At 38.5% G+C, this 17,568-nt stretch overlaps 1 protein-coding gene across 4 annotated transcripts in view; it reads left to right on the top strand.

Moving 5' to 3' along the window:
* Window positions 1–17,568, top strand: part of LOC129417252 (ribokinase) — an 88,805-nt gene that overhangs the window by 35,629 nt on the left and 35,608 nt on the right. The gene's annotated exons all lie outside the window — the stretch shown is intronic.

Below are 17,568 nucleotides of genomic sequence, written 5' to 3'. Positions count from 1 at the left end.
CTCAGATTCCCAAAGCACGGCACCATCCGCATGCGCCACTGAGTAAACGATTACACCACTGAGTTGGTGTGTCCAAGCTATAGAAACAAGCTTTAGAGCTATAAACAATGATATCCAGTAATTACCAAAAGTGCAGAAATGACAAGAGAGAGCACAAATAACTGAAATACAATGTATAGTATGAAAATGACAAAACTTAAGAGAGAAAAAAAGTTAAGCCAAAAAACCACTGCACATGGGATTTGAACCCATGAACTCAGGTTCCCAAAGCACAGCACTAACCGCATGCACCACTGAGTAAACGTTTAAACCACTGAGTTGGTGTGTCCAAGCTATAGAATTGAGATTTAGAGCTGTAAACATTGATATCCAGCAATTACCAAAAGAGCAGAAATGACAACAGAGAGCACAAATAACTGAAATACAATGTATTGTATGAAAATCACAAAACTTAAGTGAGAAAAAAAGTTAAGACAAACTATCACTGCACATGGGATTAGAACCCATGACCTCAGAATCTCATGGTATGTGGTTAACTAGATACCTGCTCAGTTAACACAGCTCAAAGGGCAGCAAAAAAACAGCTTAGGTGCTGCAAGGATTGACATATGCCAATCAACACAGATGCAGAACTGACAGTGCAGAGAAGAACTAACAGAAATACAATGTATATGAGAATCAAAAAGCTCAAGTGAGATTGAAGACAAGAAGATCATTCTGTATAGTAATGCTATACAATGTAATATACAGTCACATTCATTTACTATGACAAATAGACAACGTCACAGGCACAGTCAACTTTGGAGTGGTATTTCTAAGAAAGAGAACAGAATATCAAAAATCTGTTCAGTCATTTCTGTGCGGATTGCTCCAAACATTATACGAGCAATACCTGGCATAAAATAAACAAAATTTGTAAAAGGAGTAGCGAAAAAATCATCTACCATATGCTTTACAATAACACATGAACAGAATGTTGGAAAATGACAAACGAGGTATCGTTGCAATCGGCATAAACCAGTGAAAACAATTTCACAAAGAAATTAATATCAGACAAAGTATTCAGAAGTTATAAGCAGTTCCATAAGAACTGTTATAGTTTATAACCCCTAGGTGGCGCAGTACTCTAACTTCCCAGGTACCTTCAGGACATCATGTCAAAGCTCCTTACTAATTTTTGCGCGGATATGTCCAATAGTTCAAAAAATATAACAAATTATGTGAAATTTCAAAATGGCGGACAGGCGGTTCGGTCAAACCCGGCATAATACACATCGACAGATGCGGCATGAGGTAAGCAATCCATAGACATCAAGATCATAATTTTCTGACAAACAGTTCAGAAGTTATGGGCAAAAATAGCCTATTTTCATATCTCATGACCCATAGGTGGCGCTGTCACCAAATTTGGCATGAACCCCAAGTTCATGGTCCACATGAAGTGTACCAAATTTCATTTCAATTGATCAAAGAATGACCGAGCTACAGCTTCAGAACCATTTTTGCGTCAACCTCGTTAAGTTTACGCATTTATTACTTTTGAATAAAGATAAATATCAAAATTCTGTTCAGTCATTTCTGTGCGGCTCACTCCAAAGTTCACCTGTGCCAAATTTCATAACAATTGAACCAAATTTGAAGGAGGAGTAGCGAATAAACGAAATACTGTACATTTCAAAATGGCCACTACTGTAATGGGTGGAGTTTTACTGTAAGGTATTAAAAACAACAAGCGTGAGGAGAGCAATCACGTGTACTAAGTAGAATTTTCATAGATCAAGCGGATCAGCAGTTATAACCATTTGAACATTGAATTTTTGCACTGCTGGTGGCGCTATAGAGTTAGTACTAGAGACCCCATTTTTGGTCACATGACTTTTTAAGACCACCACTATAACTGTGCCAAATTTCATCATTTTCCTATGTACGGTTCATAGGGCTGCCATAGACGCCTATGGCTAAGAAGAAGAAGACGCAGAATAATAATAATAATACTAACAATTCCAATAGGTGTCACAGCACCTTCGATGCTTGACCCCTAATTATTAAATGCGTCACTCAGATTTCCAAAACCAAACAAAGACATGTTATAGGAGCATACAGAATATAAAACTGGAATGAAGATGTGATATTGTTTCTGTCTAACAGTTTAATAAACAAGATCTTATTCATTTTACCAACAAAAGTAGTTCCAAACAGCAGAAAAAGTGAATTTTTTGACTGCACACAGCTGTTTTTTGTTTCTGAATGAGTTTGTTTTAAATCAATTGAATTCCTGCAAACTGAAAAGAGGTGAACAAGGTGACAAGGTTCCGAATAAAATATGTGTAGGGGAGTCTGCAGACCCCTCCCCAAAAGAAAATTTTAGAATTTAACATGTAATTTAAGCATTCTGTTGCACTCTAATGCAAAAGTGAAAAAAGTCTTAACTCTTAATTTAGCAAATGAAAAATTGAAAAAAGGGGGAAAACTTGTGATTGTGAAGTGTTACATTGACCTACATTGATTATACTGTGTTGGATTTAATTGAACTCTGTTGTCATGTGTAGCATGACAACACTGTAATACAGGGATCGGCTGGGAACTATAGATGCCTCATGTCCTGTATAGGTCATCGAGGCGGCCTCATTAGAGAAAAGTAATCGTTACATTGTAAATAAAGAAAGAAATTACAAGATTCAGGGCTGCTGCTGGCCAAATGGGTGCCCTAGGCAGACTTTTACTGTGGTGCCCCCATGTTTATGTTCTCAGTTTGGTTGATTTATCACTCAAGCATTCAGTTAAGCAGGATTTGTTAATTCAAATAATGAATAAGGGCATAGACCCTTGTTATTAGCATATACAAAACAACAAATGTCTTTACATATATAATTATCTTTACCATGCTTTAAAACGCAATGCAGCACAAAGTAATTTAAACAATTGAAGTTACATGGTATAAATTGGTACATTTTTATATGATTTAAATCAGGCAGATGAGTTGGTGGTGTCAGCAGCCAAAGCTATACACTTTTATAGGCTTGTGAGCTGACCTAAAAAAGTGATTCACAGGTTTTATTGTAAATTTTCCTTTTCCATTTTGAGACAGAATGCTGTGTCTTCCCGGGCACAGTTGTCTATCGATTGTGACATGTGTTACTGTGCAAACGAATGGCGTATGATATCAAAGTATCGTGAGAGCAGACTGCTCTGCATGCTTTCAAAATCGCTCTCGCTGTACTTTTATGTTTTTTGTGGATTGATCTGCACAGTGCCATCGAACACACATTTTTCGGTCATCTGCTTACTCACCGCAAAATGCTGTATATAACATCATATAGTTTGTATGCATGTTGTTGTGATTCATATTTATACAGAATAAATGTTTTAAGACACCCTTGATGGTGCGTGCAGCCTTAGGGGTCGATCACACCAAAAGCGTTTATGGCAGTTGCAGGCACCTTTTTTGAATGATATTCTATGGGCAGGGAGCATTTGCGCGCTGTTTATGCGCGCCGAGCGCCTTGCGGTTTTTGCCACCAGCCGCAGCATGCACTTTTGAAGGAGCGCTGAGAGTGGAGAAGCGCCCGACGTCATTCTCGTCTTTCCATTGCCCAATCAAATGAGAGGAGAGGCGGGCCTTACGTTGTGGTGAGGGAAGTTTACAGTTGCTTTGAAGAACCGGACTCCACTCGCTCACTCTCTCTTGCGTGTTTGTGCACCTCTCATCCTCAAAGGTCAAAGCAAGCACCCTCTTTTCAAAGTTTCTGCTAATATGACAGTTAACAGCAAAAGAGCGCTCACGCTTCAATATTTGATTGACAAGACAGCTGACTCTGTGGTTGCCTAGCAATATAAAAAGCCGTGTCGCACTGCTCTTTTAAAAAAAACAGGGCTCAGTCAAGCATAAGCATAAATAACCCTAACACCTTTAGACTAGGGCCATAATATACAAAGGGCATTCCACTCCCTGGCTAGAATATGTCAGTGAAATAGCATCAACCACCCAGTGGGAAAGTCTTTGTTTGGAAACAGGGCATCCTTTAGGCGCCGAGCGGTCAGTATAAGCCTTAAGCGTTTCTCCCTGGGCAAAGCTCACTCTGTATGATCGCGTCTGTAGATGCCGCATCGTCCGAGAAAAAGGTGGGGATAGAAATAACCTGCGCTCTAAATGCCCAGGATAGCGTTTTAGGCACATAACCTGTTCTGGGTTTCAGCATGACATTACAGTCTCCCGGTCCAAACTGTAAGCATTGCACGTTGTGAACTTGGCATTCCTGCATGTTAGACTGAGTGTGACAGAGAAATGGGAAATAATCCACCAACAAATGAAAGAGTACTTTCTGAAATTTCAGAATAAGCACCAGTGAGGTGCAGGTCTCTCTCTCTTTCGCGCACCTGCTCGCTCTCTGTGCTCGTGCAGCTGAGTCTCTGGCATGCGAAAGAAACTGTGCCGACAAATAAAGAAAAGAGTTCCCGCACATAATACTGTTAGTTCTTATACATTTAAGTTTACTCGCGTTTATATCAGTGACGTGTGCGCAGCTGGAGCGATGTAGTTTGACGCGACGTTAGCTTACAGTACACACATCTGTTGGTTTAGATTAGAAACACGACAAAGAGACGCAACGGTAAAGGTGCAAGTCTTAAAAAGTAAAGAGTGACAAGACCATCTCAAATGATCATCCCCTGATAGCACCATTCATATTTATAATCTCCTTATCTTAAGATCTTATATACAGGTATGTTCCCTGTCTGTTTTGTGCATATTCATGCTTGTTCGTTTTACATGCTAATGTATGCATAAATACTAAATACAATGTATACTATATCCTCAATATCCTACAAAATAAATAACTGTTTAAAAAATAAGATTTTGTCTATAAAGAATTATCTTTTGTTATCATTAATGCATTTTCACTTTAAAACAAACTTTAACTTCTTATATTTTTAAAACTGTGCTGAGTATTTGGTTAGTGAGTGGCAATTAATTTTCTGCAAATTTGTATATTCCAAAAACTATATAAACATAAAGCTTATTATAACATATATACTTTCACACATTTTGGTTTTATTATCACCACAAGTTGCTGTGTGTGGTTGTTAAATAAAGTGTCTTGTGTTTATGCTCAAGTGGGCTCAGTGATATGTTAATAATGATATTATGGTGTTTTCTGGGTCAAAGAGGGAAAACTCACTGTTGTATGTCTCGACACTTAAAACACTTAAAAAAGAGACTATAAATCGAGGGTATGGGGGGCCTACAAAACCTCTCAGCTCCAGGGCCTCACATTAGGTTAAGGCGGCCCTGTGCATAAGCGTTAATTTTTGCATAATATGGGGCGCTACAGAGCCCTCCTGCCAAGCACAGGTGCCAGCCTTTGCCTGGGCCTTAAAGGGAAAGTAAGTAGAATTTCCCCCCATCTAGTGGTTAAATTGTATTTTGCATTAGTGCTCTCTAGCGCACCATTCCACACATTGTAAACAACAATGCCCGCCGGGTTAAATACACACGGAATCCTAGTTTTCCTCATCTACTTTGTGATCAACAAACAAACAAAAACAAAATAATACTTTTGATGGCATTGGTAAACCTGTGGTGGTTTTCTGTGGTGGGGAAGAAACGTAAGCCACTTGGGCAAAGGAAAAATCAATCCAATGGGACACAGATATCGACTTTTTACTTCTACTTCTTACATTTTCACGCAATTATCTGTACTTTCTACTCCTTACATTTTAAAATCACCTTGTTACTACTATTTCATTTTGGCTTGTCCTTGTTCTAGATAAATTGCGTCATCCGTATGAATGTGATTGTGGTTGGATGAGAAGTATAAACATACATTTTGACACCCTATTGGTTTGTACGCGATTTCCGCGCCCCATCTGACTGCAGATGATCAAAAGTTTGTTCGATGGCACTGAACAGAGAAACATAAAAGTACAGCGAGAGCAAATAGAAAGCATGCGGAGCAGTCTGCTCTTGCAATACTTTGATATCATTGCCCAGTAATGCACGCCAAAATTGATGGACACCTGTGCATGGGAAGACACAGCATTCTGTCTTCAAATGGAAAATAAAAGTCTGAAATAAAACTGTGCATCACTTTCAGGTCAGTTCACATTCACAAGCCTGTGAAAATGTATATCTGGCTGCTGACACAACCAACTCATCTGCGTGATTTAAATAGTATAACAGTATACCAATTTACACTCAACTAAAGGATTATTAGGAACAATCTTACTAATACTGTGTTTGACCTCCTTTTGCCTTCAGAACTGCCTTAATTCTATGTGGCATTGATTCAACAAGGTGATGAAAGGATTCTTTAGAAATGTTGGACCATATTGATAGGATAGCATCTTGCAGTTGATGGAGATTTGTGGGATGCACATCCAGAGCATGAAGCTCCCGTTCCACAACATCCCAAATATGCTCTATTGGGATGAGATCTGGTGACTGTGGGGGCCATTTTAGTACAGTGAACTCATTGTCATGTTCAAAAAACCAATTTGAAATGATTCAAGCTTTGTGACATGGTGCATTATTCTGCTGGAAGTAGTCATCAGGGGATGGGTACAATGTGGTCATAAAGGGATGGTCAGAAACAATGCTCAGGTAGGCCGTGGCATTTAAACAATGCCCAATTGGCACTAAGGGGCCTAATGTGTGCCAAGAAAACATCCCCCACACCATTACACCACCACCACCAGCCTGCACAGTGGTAAGAAGGCATGATGGATCCATATTCTCATTCTGTTTACGCCAAATTCTGACTCTGCCATCTAAATGTCTCAACAAAAATCGAGACTCATCAGATCAGGCAACATTTTTCTAGTCTTCAACTGTCCAATTTTGGTGAGCTCGGGCAAATTGTAGCCTCTTTTTCCTATTTGTAGTGGAGATAGGTGGTACCCGTTGGGGTCATCTGCTGTTGTAGCCCATCCACCTCATGGTTGTGCGTGTTGTGGCTTCACAAATGCTTTGCTGCATACCTCGGTTGTAACGAGTGGTTATTTCAGTCAAAGTTGCTCTTCTATCAGCTTGAATCAGTCGGCCCATTCTCCTGACCTCTAGCATCAATAAGGCATTTTCGCCCACAGGACTGCCACATACTGGATGTTTGTCCCTTTTCACACCATTCTTTGTAAACCCTAGAAATGGTTGTGCATGAAAATCCCAGTAACTGAGCAGATTGTGAAATACTCAGACCGGCCCATCTGGCACCAACAACCATGCCACGCTCAAAATTGCTTAAATTTCCTTTCTTTCCCATTCTGACATTCAGTTTAGAGTTCAGGAGATTGTCTTGACCACGACCACACCCCCTAAATGCATTGAAGCAACGGCCATGTGATTGGTCGATTAGATAATTGCATTAATGAGAATTTGAACAGGTGTTCCTAATAATCCTTTAGGTGAGTGTATATTATCTTCTGTAAAAGATCTTTTGTAAAAGGTGCATGTAGCTTTCTAAAATCGTCAATTAAATATAAAACTTAAACTATAATCAGAGGTTCAGTCTAGCTCCTTCTAGACGCATATAGTTAAATCATAGGACTATATAACAACTTGATTATAACAAAGATTATTATGATTACCAAATGCGATTACAAAACAACTTAGTTAAGGTTAAATAATTAATCTGACCATACAGTAACCAGAGGTTAATAGCTAAAGCAATTTAACTTCTTACACCCTGAAGCTACTTTGGGGATTTTTGCCTGGATTTTGCCTACCCAATTTCAAAAGCTTCCCATACCCACATGCAGAGGTTTACATACAAAAGTTTGGGATCATTTTACAGGAAACCCTTTGAAATTGCATAAAACACTGTTGAAAGTGCTAAACATGGTTGTATGTGATGTCAGTTCTCTAATAAACACAAAAATAAATAGGCGCTTTTTGATGTTTTTTTTTCTAAAGTTTTTATTTTAAAGTGTATAACCTTTAAAAAGGTTGCTACCTGCAGACAGTTTTGTTTGATTCCAGCTATTGTCAGCTTACAAAGGAAATTTTTCTCTATCATAATAAATGCAAAAGTTATTTTACTCCAAATGAAGGGAGGAATAATACCCTTTTTGTATACAATTTCTGCCTAAAAACATTTGAAGTGCTCCCATAACCACATACAGTGGAATAAATGCAATTTCTTTATATCGTTTTAAAGAAAACCATTTGAAGTTACATAAAAAGCTGCTGTTTGTGACAAATATTGTTATTTATGTTGTTTTTCATATGATAAAACACCAAATTTTCTTTTTTATGTTGTAAACACTGTCTTTGATAGTGTATAACTCTGGTTCTGTGTGCTCTAGCAGACTGCAGACAGTTCTGGTTATTAGCAGCAGCAGACAGTAAACACCCAAAAAAAGAATGATCTCTTTAGCATGTCGCATTCAAAAGTTATTCTCATTTTACTGACGGGTGTGAAAATACATTTTTCATATAAATATGAATTTTTTGTTTTGCACATATAATAAATAGCAAGGGATTATTCATGCACACAACCAAAGAAAATGCTGTGAATGGACTCATTATTTAGAGTAGGACCTAAGATAAAAGATGGTGTAGCATTTGTGGCTATCTGTGCTATCTGGGGCAGCTCACGCTCAAGTTTCACATAAATTTACAAAAGACCATGTTTTACCTTATTATTCATTCAACGATTGTTGGATAGGTGTTGATAATAGAACAAAAATAATGCTGTAGCCTTATTCCTGAGAGTGAGAGCTTTCATTTGATATAAGACTTGCCCATGTTTGTCATATTTGAAAAATATGAAATATGTGAATATTAAATTATATTAAAAATATGGGAGGGGTGATGGTGTAAATTAAGTGTAAATAACTTTCTTACAGTAAAAGATATGTCAAAGTGATGCATATCTGCAGAAAGTAGAGACTCTAAGCTTTCAAACATATGTGTTACTGGGGTCCATGACGGACCATTAAAGATTAAAATAATATTTTATATTAAGTCAAAATACAAAATTTTGGCCCCGGGACAGGGTCCTCAGGGCTTAAGAGGTTAACAATACCTCTTCATGGTCACATGCTCTCGTTAAAGGGACCCATGTAGCCCCTACAGCTGTTTAGAATAGAATTATAATGATGAGGTTCGGGCTAGCTCCTTCTAGACGAATATAGTTAAATCATAAGACTATATAACAACTTAATTTTAATATAAATAATTAGGACTATCACTGCGATAGCCCATACGTCTGCACAACTTAGTTACAAGGCAGATCCTAATAAGCATGAATTAACCCTGACCATAAATGTATGGTAACAAAGGATATCGTAATACCTTAGAGTAACTTATAAATGCAAACGTTACAATTTATTAACCAGGTAGGACAAACATAATTAAGAAGCCTATTTACAATCCGATTCAAATACGAAACAATAAAACGAAAAACCATTGCATACCTGGTAAGGATGAAGATCTGGTTACAGATTCATTAAAAAGAAATAAAAATGATGCTGTGACAGGACAGCATCATGGGTTTTCCTTTCTTTATATAAAAAATCCCACCTGAATCTTTTAACATTTTCCTTAAAGGGGACAGAGAATGAAAAACCATTTTTACCTTGTCTTTGTTGAATAATGGTAGTCTACCCACATTCACAAACATACAAAAAGTGCTAAACATGCTAAACATCTCAGTCTCATAGAAATTCCTCTTTTAGAAATGTCAGCCAGAAAACAGCCCAATCTGAAAAACTGATGCTTATGACATCACAGGAATCTAACTGCCCTTCCACTTTAAAATAATTGGCTAAATTTTTTGAGTGGCAGCAAAGTCAGCCAATCAGTAATGAGATTGCAAGTTAAGCCAGTAGGGGGAGCCAAATAGGTGCAAAACTACTTGTTTGAAATCCCCCACCCTAATAGAGCTATCTGGGAGAGGTTTTTAGGAAGCTTCTAAGGCATTACAGACCCAAACAAAATTTTTTTTGTCTACATGTCACATCACAGAACAAGGATAAATACTCCGTTCAACCATTCTATGTCCCCTTTAAATATCCAGAGAACAAAGCTTTGTGATAAAGATATACTGATTGGTTCTTGTAAGCCCAGGGGTGTTGCCTAATATACATACAGTGGGTGATTGGCAGGGCCGGAGTGGGGCCACTTTTCAGCCCGGGAGTTTCAGGCCCAAGACCGGCCCACTTTTTCCATAGTGTTATTCCAAATTAGCACTTTTTTCAAATTGGATAAATAAAGCAACAGTCCAGCTCTTACTATAGTTTCTATTAATATCATGGTTAAACAAATAAGGTAAAAGTTAAATAATATTTCACTTAAGATGAGAAGTTAACAAAAATATTCCTCTACACTCTAAAAAAGGCTGTGTTATTTTTTACCCATAATGGGTAAATATTGGACAGAACACATTCTGGGTTAAAAATAACCCAATGTTGGATTGTTGTTATGCAACCATGGATTATAATAACCCAACAGTTGGGTTAAACAACCCAGCATTGGGTCAATTTTAACCCAGCAGCGTGTTCTGTCCAATATTTACCCATTATGGGTCAAAAATAATCCAGCCCTTTTTGGAGTCTATTACACAAGAAAAGGTTGATAAATTATTAGCATTGCTAATGCTATGAGGGCTATGATTAATCAGATGCAAATAGAAATATAAAACCCAGTCCTAATTAAAAAAATATTGAATCCAATATTGGGTAAATATATAGTGATAAGCTTTTTTTTCGGCTGGTCATTTTTGACTGGGAACACAAAAGGTGTTATATGGTTCTGAACACAACCTGAGGGTTAAATAACTTTAATTCATATTGTTTTCTCATGGCCTCCTCGTTTTCAGCGGCGAACTGGCTTATCTGCTGCTCAGAAGCTGCTTGCATAATATTTGCAAAGTCTATGAATCGCCATGTATACACAAAAGGCTAATATTTTAACAAAAAAAAGTTGGCTTGTAAATAGTTTGACAACGGTATTCGCCGAATAATTACGTTGCTAATGCTAATCATTACTAGGCTTATTTCTCTTTAAGTTACCTGTTGTTGTCCTCTTGAAAATAAATCTGTAAGTTTGGCACATTTGGCAGCATCATCCTTAAATGGATTTTTTCTTTAACCTGTTTTTTATGCCCTCCTCCTCTCAGGCGCGTATTGTTACGGTAGGGCCGGCCCTATGAGGTGCGGGAGTTGACAAAAGTGAAGCGAACTCTGCGAGAGAGAGCGAGACCGCGCGAGAAAGAGTGAAACCACGCGCGAGAGACCGAGTGTGCGCGCGAGAGGGAACGAGACCGCGCGAGAGACCGAGTGTGCATGAGAGAGAGCGAAACCATAAATAATAAGCACTACTTTCATCAAAATGACAAAGATATCAATATTTTATACATAATATAATGATTAAAATATTTGCCTAGGACAAGTGTAACTCCGGCATTAGGTGTTTGAGTAATAATCGAATTAATTAGTGCATCAAGGTCAGGATCTGAAATTGTGCTGAAATTAGTCTCCATGCCATATCGAAGATGACGTTTTCGTACTGTTCGACAGCTCACACCCAAACAGGTAGAAATAGCTGTCCATGACATTCCTGTCTCTCTCAGCTGGATCAGCTGCTCTCTGGTCAGATCATACCTGTGTAAATGACTTTTAGTGCAGTCATGTGTCAAACAAAAAAAAGATTTTTATACAATGTTTTTCTGTTTTGTCCAATTCTTCTCATTAAGTGGTTCTCTATTGCCTGTTCATTTTAAACTAATTAATAACTCTATCCACAGCTCTGTAGAGTTGTATCCTGTTGAATAATAATTTCTAAATATTTCAACAGTGTGCACAGCACATTTAATAAATATATAACAGTGATAACATTTCTAAATATTACTTCAGTCAGAACCACTGTTGCTGGTTATCAAGAGTAATATATTAAATCATAAAATATTGGTTGTTTCATAATGCGGTAGGCTACTATTCTGCGCTGAACTATAGATATTCTATAGATGTCTGAAAATCTGTATAATGTTTATTTTTATGCATTTGGGGTAGACTATCATCATACATGTGTTTGTTATTTAAAAAAAAAGTAACACATTCACCTTGGTCGTCCACCAGTCCTAGAGACTGATATATGAATTGTCGGTGTACATTGAGGATGAAGGAAAAGTTGTAGTAACATTTCTGAGAGACTGGCATGTAACTCGGATAACATGGGCGTTATTTGGTAGTTCTATGAAAAAGTTTGTGTTAAAATTATACATATCTTTTTTCATACAAAGTATTGCTTATAGCCTAAGATCCAACATCCTAATTCAAAAAAGTGTCCCTCCAATAACCTGTGACAGTGCTCCATGGTGTTAAAATTTCTGGACAGCATACATTCATCATAAACTCTCACACAAGTGTTTAGCTCTCTGAAATATCTCTATATTTCGTTGCACTGACAACTAATTTAGTACTAGCATAATTGATAATAAAACTCTTTTTTAGACATATTTTTAAAAAAAATGCATTATACCTCCAATTAACGCAACCATACAAGTTAAAATTGTTCAGTATATTTGATCCTTTACCCGACACCCGTTCTTTCTCACGCACACTCGGTCCCTCTCGCGCGCGGTTTCGCTCTCTCTCGTGCACACTCGGTCTCTCGCGCTGTCTCTTGCGCGTGGTTTCACTCTTTCTCGCACAGTCTCGCTCTCTCTCGAGTTCGCTTCACTTTTGTCAACTCCCGCGCCTCATACGGCCCAGCCTACCGGAGAAAAGTTTTCTTGGATGTGCTATGGACCGAACCAACTCTATGGGAGGGGAGGGGGAAACTCCCTCACATGGTACAACCCATGCAGAGGCTGCGCGCTGCAGTGTCAATGCGAAACGTGTGAAGTGTCATTTAAGAGAAGATAGACTCACTTAACGTGACAAATGTAAAAAAAACTTGACCGGCCCAAAAGTGAAGCGGCCCACCGGGAATTCTCCCGGTTCTCCCGATTACCCACCCCGGGCCTGGTGATTGGTCAACATGTCTATGGTAGGAGCTGTCTCCCAACATTAGGTTAAGTTTACCTGCTTTGTCGTCACACTATAACATTGAATTCTGTTGTTATATTAATAAACCAAATTGTACCACTTACATTGAAACCATTTATAATTCATATGACAAGACCAGTTTTCAGATACTTTGTGAATGCAGAATGTAGCATTCCATATACAGTTTGCTTTGAGAACATGAGGAGAGGTGGACGAGAAAGTGCTGTAGGGTGTGACTCTTCTATCCTCACACCATTTGGGGTGGTTCTCGGTAGGGATGCACGATCTTGATTTTTCATGGCCGGTTTTTATACTGATTTTCTTAACAAGCAAACTGTCCGATTCCGATCCGATTTCCGATTTTTTTTTTCTTATCATGCAACAAACAACAAAGAATGAAAGTATACATAAACAATATGTTTATTTGGCATTTAACAGGCTAAACTTGGTTTGGCTATTGAAAACAATAACTGTAACCATCTAAAATTAACAGCAGTAACTGTGCAGTAGGCTACATTCAATACAAACATAAGTGGTTAAATGAAACCATGACATGGATGGTTGAGTGAGGGTTGATGGTCTTTACTGTTTTGCATCATCAACAGACTTTTGATACTTATTGTGTTTTATCAGGTGATGAACTTAAATGTCTGACCAAGTTTGTTGTGGCGAATGCAGGGCTCTCAGGTTTTATTTAAAAGTTTGGAGTGAGATAACATCTGATAGGGGAGGAGCCCCTCTGCCCCACCAAATTCTTAAGTTTTTGCTAGCAGTTCAATGTTACCTTTATTCATAACTGACCAGCACAAATATAAATTATAACAATTGGTAAGTCTGATAAAAGACAAACAAATTGATCCAAATTAAATAAATTACTCTACATATTAAAAAATACAAATGTATCAAAATTAAAATGAAATCTGTATTATATACAATAGGATTGCAGCACTTGTTTAAGCTTGTTTATTTTAAGCTGTGTTTGAGAGATAAGGTTACATGTTCAGTACTACATGACAATAATAATGAAATACATCTCTGGTCATTTCATTAATTTCAGTAAGACTCTACGTTAGTTTCAGGTAAGCTTAAAGGAAAAGTCTACTCATTTTCAATATTAAAATATGTTATTCCTTAACTAAGAATTGTTGATACATCCCTCTATCATCTGTGTGCGTGCACGTAAGCGCTGGAGCGCGCTGCGATGCTTCGATAGCATTTAGCTTAGCCCCATTCATTCAATGGTACCATTTAGAGATAAAGTTAGAAGTGACCAAACACATCAACGTTTTTCCTATTTAAGACGAGTAGTTATACGAGAAAGTTTGGTGGTACAAAATAAAACGTAGCGCTTTTCTAAGCGGATTTAAAAGAGGAACTATATTTTATGGCGTAATAGCACTTTTGGGAGTACTTCGACTCGCTTGAAAAAGTCCGCTCCCCTTCTCACTCTCATAATGGGAGAGGGAGGGTGTTACTGCGCCGAGTCGAAGTACTCCCAAAAGTGCTATTACGCCATAAAATATAGTTCCTCTTTTAAATACGCTTAGAGAAGCGCTATGTTTTATTTTGTACCACCAAACTTGCTCGTATAACTACTCGTCTTAAATAGAAAAAACGTTGATGTGTTTGGTCACTTCTAACTTTATCTCTAAATGGTACCATTGAATGAATGGGGCTAAGCTAAATGCTATCGAAGCGTCGCAGCGCGCTCCAGCGCTTACGTGCACGCACACAGATGATAGAGGGATGTATCAACAATTCTTAGTTAAGGTAATAACATATTTTAATATTGAAAATGAGTAGACTATTCCTTTAAGCTTCTGATTGCAAAGCAGTTGGGAGTTTTTAATAAATCAAGCATAATTTAACATGTATTCGCCTATATTCAAGAAACCTGCGTTATTTACAGCATTTATCGGATCTTGCTCTTCTAACTTTCACTCAGTGCCTGCACGTGCCGCGCATCCACATCAGAGGAGCGCGAGAAAAACTTGAGACCGCTAAACTCGACAGATAACTTCCCTGCGCCTCGTCCATTAATTGTATATAGCAGGAAAAGTTATCAGTCTCTTAAAAATATAAGGTGTGAGTGTTTAAACTGACTAAAATGCGTGTATCTCACAGTGAATGCGTGAGACTTGAGAGCCCTGCGAATGTACTGTTGTAATCTCTGCGATTAACTTGTCCTTTACAGACATTGCAGCTTGCAATCTTAATGTCCTGTGCACAGATTTCGAAATGCTTTTACACAAAAGACATGTTTGCGAATTATAAAAATGTAGTCTTTGCACGCGGGTGCGCTTCCAGAAAAATCGGCCGAAAAAATACAAAAAACGGCCGGTTGCCGATCGCGCAAAAACCGTCCGGTTCTGATCTCTGGCCGTTCAACCGGTGCATCCCTAGTTCTCGGGGTAGACCTGAATTCTTTGAGAAAGGTTTCAGATGATAATTCCCTGTGGATTCAGCCATTTGGTGCTGGTCTTACAAATACCTTTAGTCAGGGTTTGGCACCACCTTAAAGGGTGCATGATTCTTGAAAAACACTTTGGAAAAGGGAGTCGGGCCGACTACCAAAACACACTTGTAGCCAATCAGCAGTAAGGGGTGTGTCTACTAACCGACATTGTTGCCTGGGTAGCGTATGTGTGTGGGGCAGGTCTATCAAATAAAGGTCCAGATTCTATTGGGGAAGGGGCGTGTTTGTTTTGGTGATTTCAAATGTCAACATTGGCTTTCAGAGATCATGGACCCTGCCTTTAACTAAAGAGGGCATCACTGCAAAAGTCTGCACCATTTGGACCATTACAATACTTATAGGCAACTAGCCATCATATCATCCTCTTCATGGAACACATGTTAATGCTCAGTAGTACACACATTTGGTTCTTTAATGCAGTGGTTTTCAAACTTTTTTTGGCATTCTGCCCCCCTTGTGTACGGTGCATCCCTTCGCCCCCCAAACCCCTCCCCCCCCCCATAGAAAATGTATGACGAAAAACATTCTAAAACATAAAATTAGAATTAAACAAAACGTATTAAAGGCGCTCTAAGCGAATCTGTGAGACGTCACTTTTTGTTGATGTTTGAAGCGTAGCTAACTCCTCCCCCTTCCTTCCGTGCTTTCATGAACGCGCCCAGCCTCCACCCCAAAATCCTTCTTGTTGTTTATTTCGTGGTGTTAGGTTTTGCCACTGTGTTTATATTGCAGTTTGCGAAGCCTGGGCTGTCTACAGAGATCGCGTTTTTTTACAGTTTGATCAGCGGACAGGCAGCAAGCAGATAGTGATGAGATGTTTGCTGTATGTAACAAAAAATGTTTTATGGTCTAAAACGTGTGAATTCGCTTAGAGCACCTTTAAATTACAATGTAAAATACAATGTATTGCTGTTGGTTAGTAGCCTTATTTTTCTGACGGTTTAATTACACAGAACTTATGACAAAGTAATATATTTTATAAAATATTATAAAACTGGGGCCCCTGGCACCATCTCGTGGTCCCCAGTTTAAAAAAAACACTGCTTTATTGTATTTGTTTGCATTGTACTAAAATGCGTTCATTTTTAATGGGCATATACTGTATGCAGCTGAAACAGATAGCTAGTGCAGGGGTAGGCAACTTTCAGTCACCTGAAAACTACAGGTAGGCAAGATTTTATCAGGGTTGGTGCTAAAAAAATGTTTTTTTTTTTGAGGAGATAGGGTAGTGCACAATAGGCCCCTGTGGCACGACCTAGGCTTTTGTCCTTAATGGCAATTTTTTCCTTACATTACTTTTAGTTTTATACTTTAGTTTGGAAACCAGCAGACATGGGGACTTGTGACTTGGTGACTTGGACTCGAGTCGACTCGAGTCGCTATTTTTGTGACTTGTAACTTGACTTGACAAAAAATAAAATACTTGAGACTTGACTCGGACTTGGAAGTTAAAGACTCGGGACTTGACTTGACTTGAGACACGATGGACTTGAATGACTTGAGTGTTAATCACATCATGTTTTCAGTTTGAATATAAAAGTTGACCAAGCTGGAGCGCCGGCTGAGAATGGCGTTGTCATGACTAAAACGACACTATCATCCATCATGCCCTCTCGTACCTTACGCACACCACGCCCACTTAGATCAGATATCAACATGTCAGCCGGAGGGGTACAGAGGGTCATCGCTTTTGGCTTCAACAAGATGGCAAAAGACGAACAGTGTGTTGCAAGACATGCAACATTAAAATCACGGGAAGCCAGACGACAACCATTCTGCCCAGAGTAGAATGCCATTAACTGCTTGTCAATTTGTTAATATCTGGTTAGTTGGTGGTTTGCTAATGCAATAATAGCTAAAGTAGCCCTCATCATACTGTGTTGGGGACAAATGTGGGCCAAATAATTTTATTTTATTTTTTAAAATACTTCCCTTGATCTGAGCGGCACGAGACTTGGCTACTTTTTTAAGTTTGCCACCTGAACACACACACACACACACACACACACACACACACAAAGAAAAATGACTTGATTCTACAATGTTAGGGGTGGTTCACATGTCGCGTCTTTTGCGCGCCCAAGTTCGTTATTTCAAATGTAGGTGCG

Source organism: Misgurnus anguillicaudatus, unplaced genomic scaffold (assembly GCF_027580225.2).
Source record: "Misgurnus anguillicaudatus unplaced genomic scaffold, ASM2758022v2 HiC_scaffold_28, whole genome shotgun sequence".
In the NCBI taxonomy this organism is placed as follows: domain Eukaryota; kingdom Metazoa; phylum Chordata; class Actinopteri; order Cypriniformes; family Cobitidae; genus Misgurnus; species Misgurnus anguillicaudatus.
The sequence above is the reverse complement of the archived record's forward strand: the minus strand, read 5'-3'. Positions and strand labels throughout refer to the sequence as shown.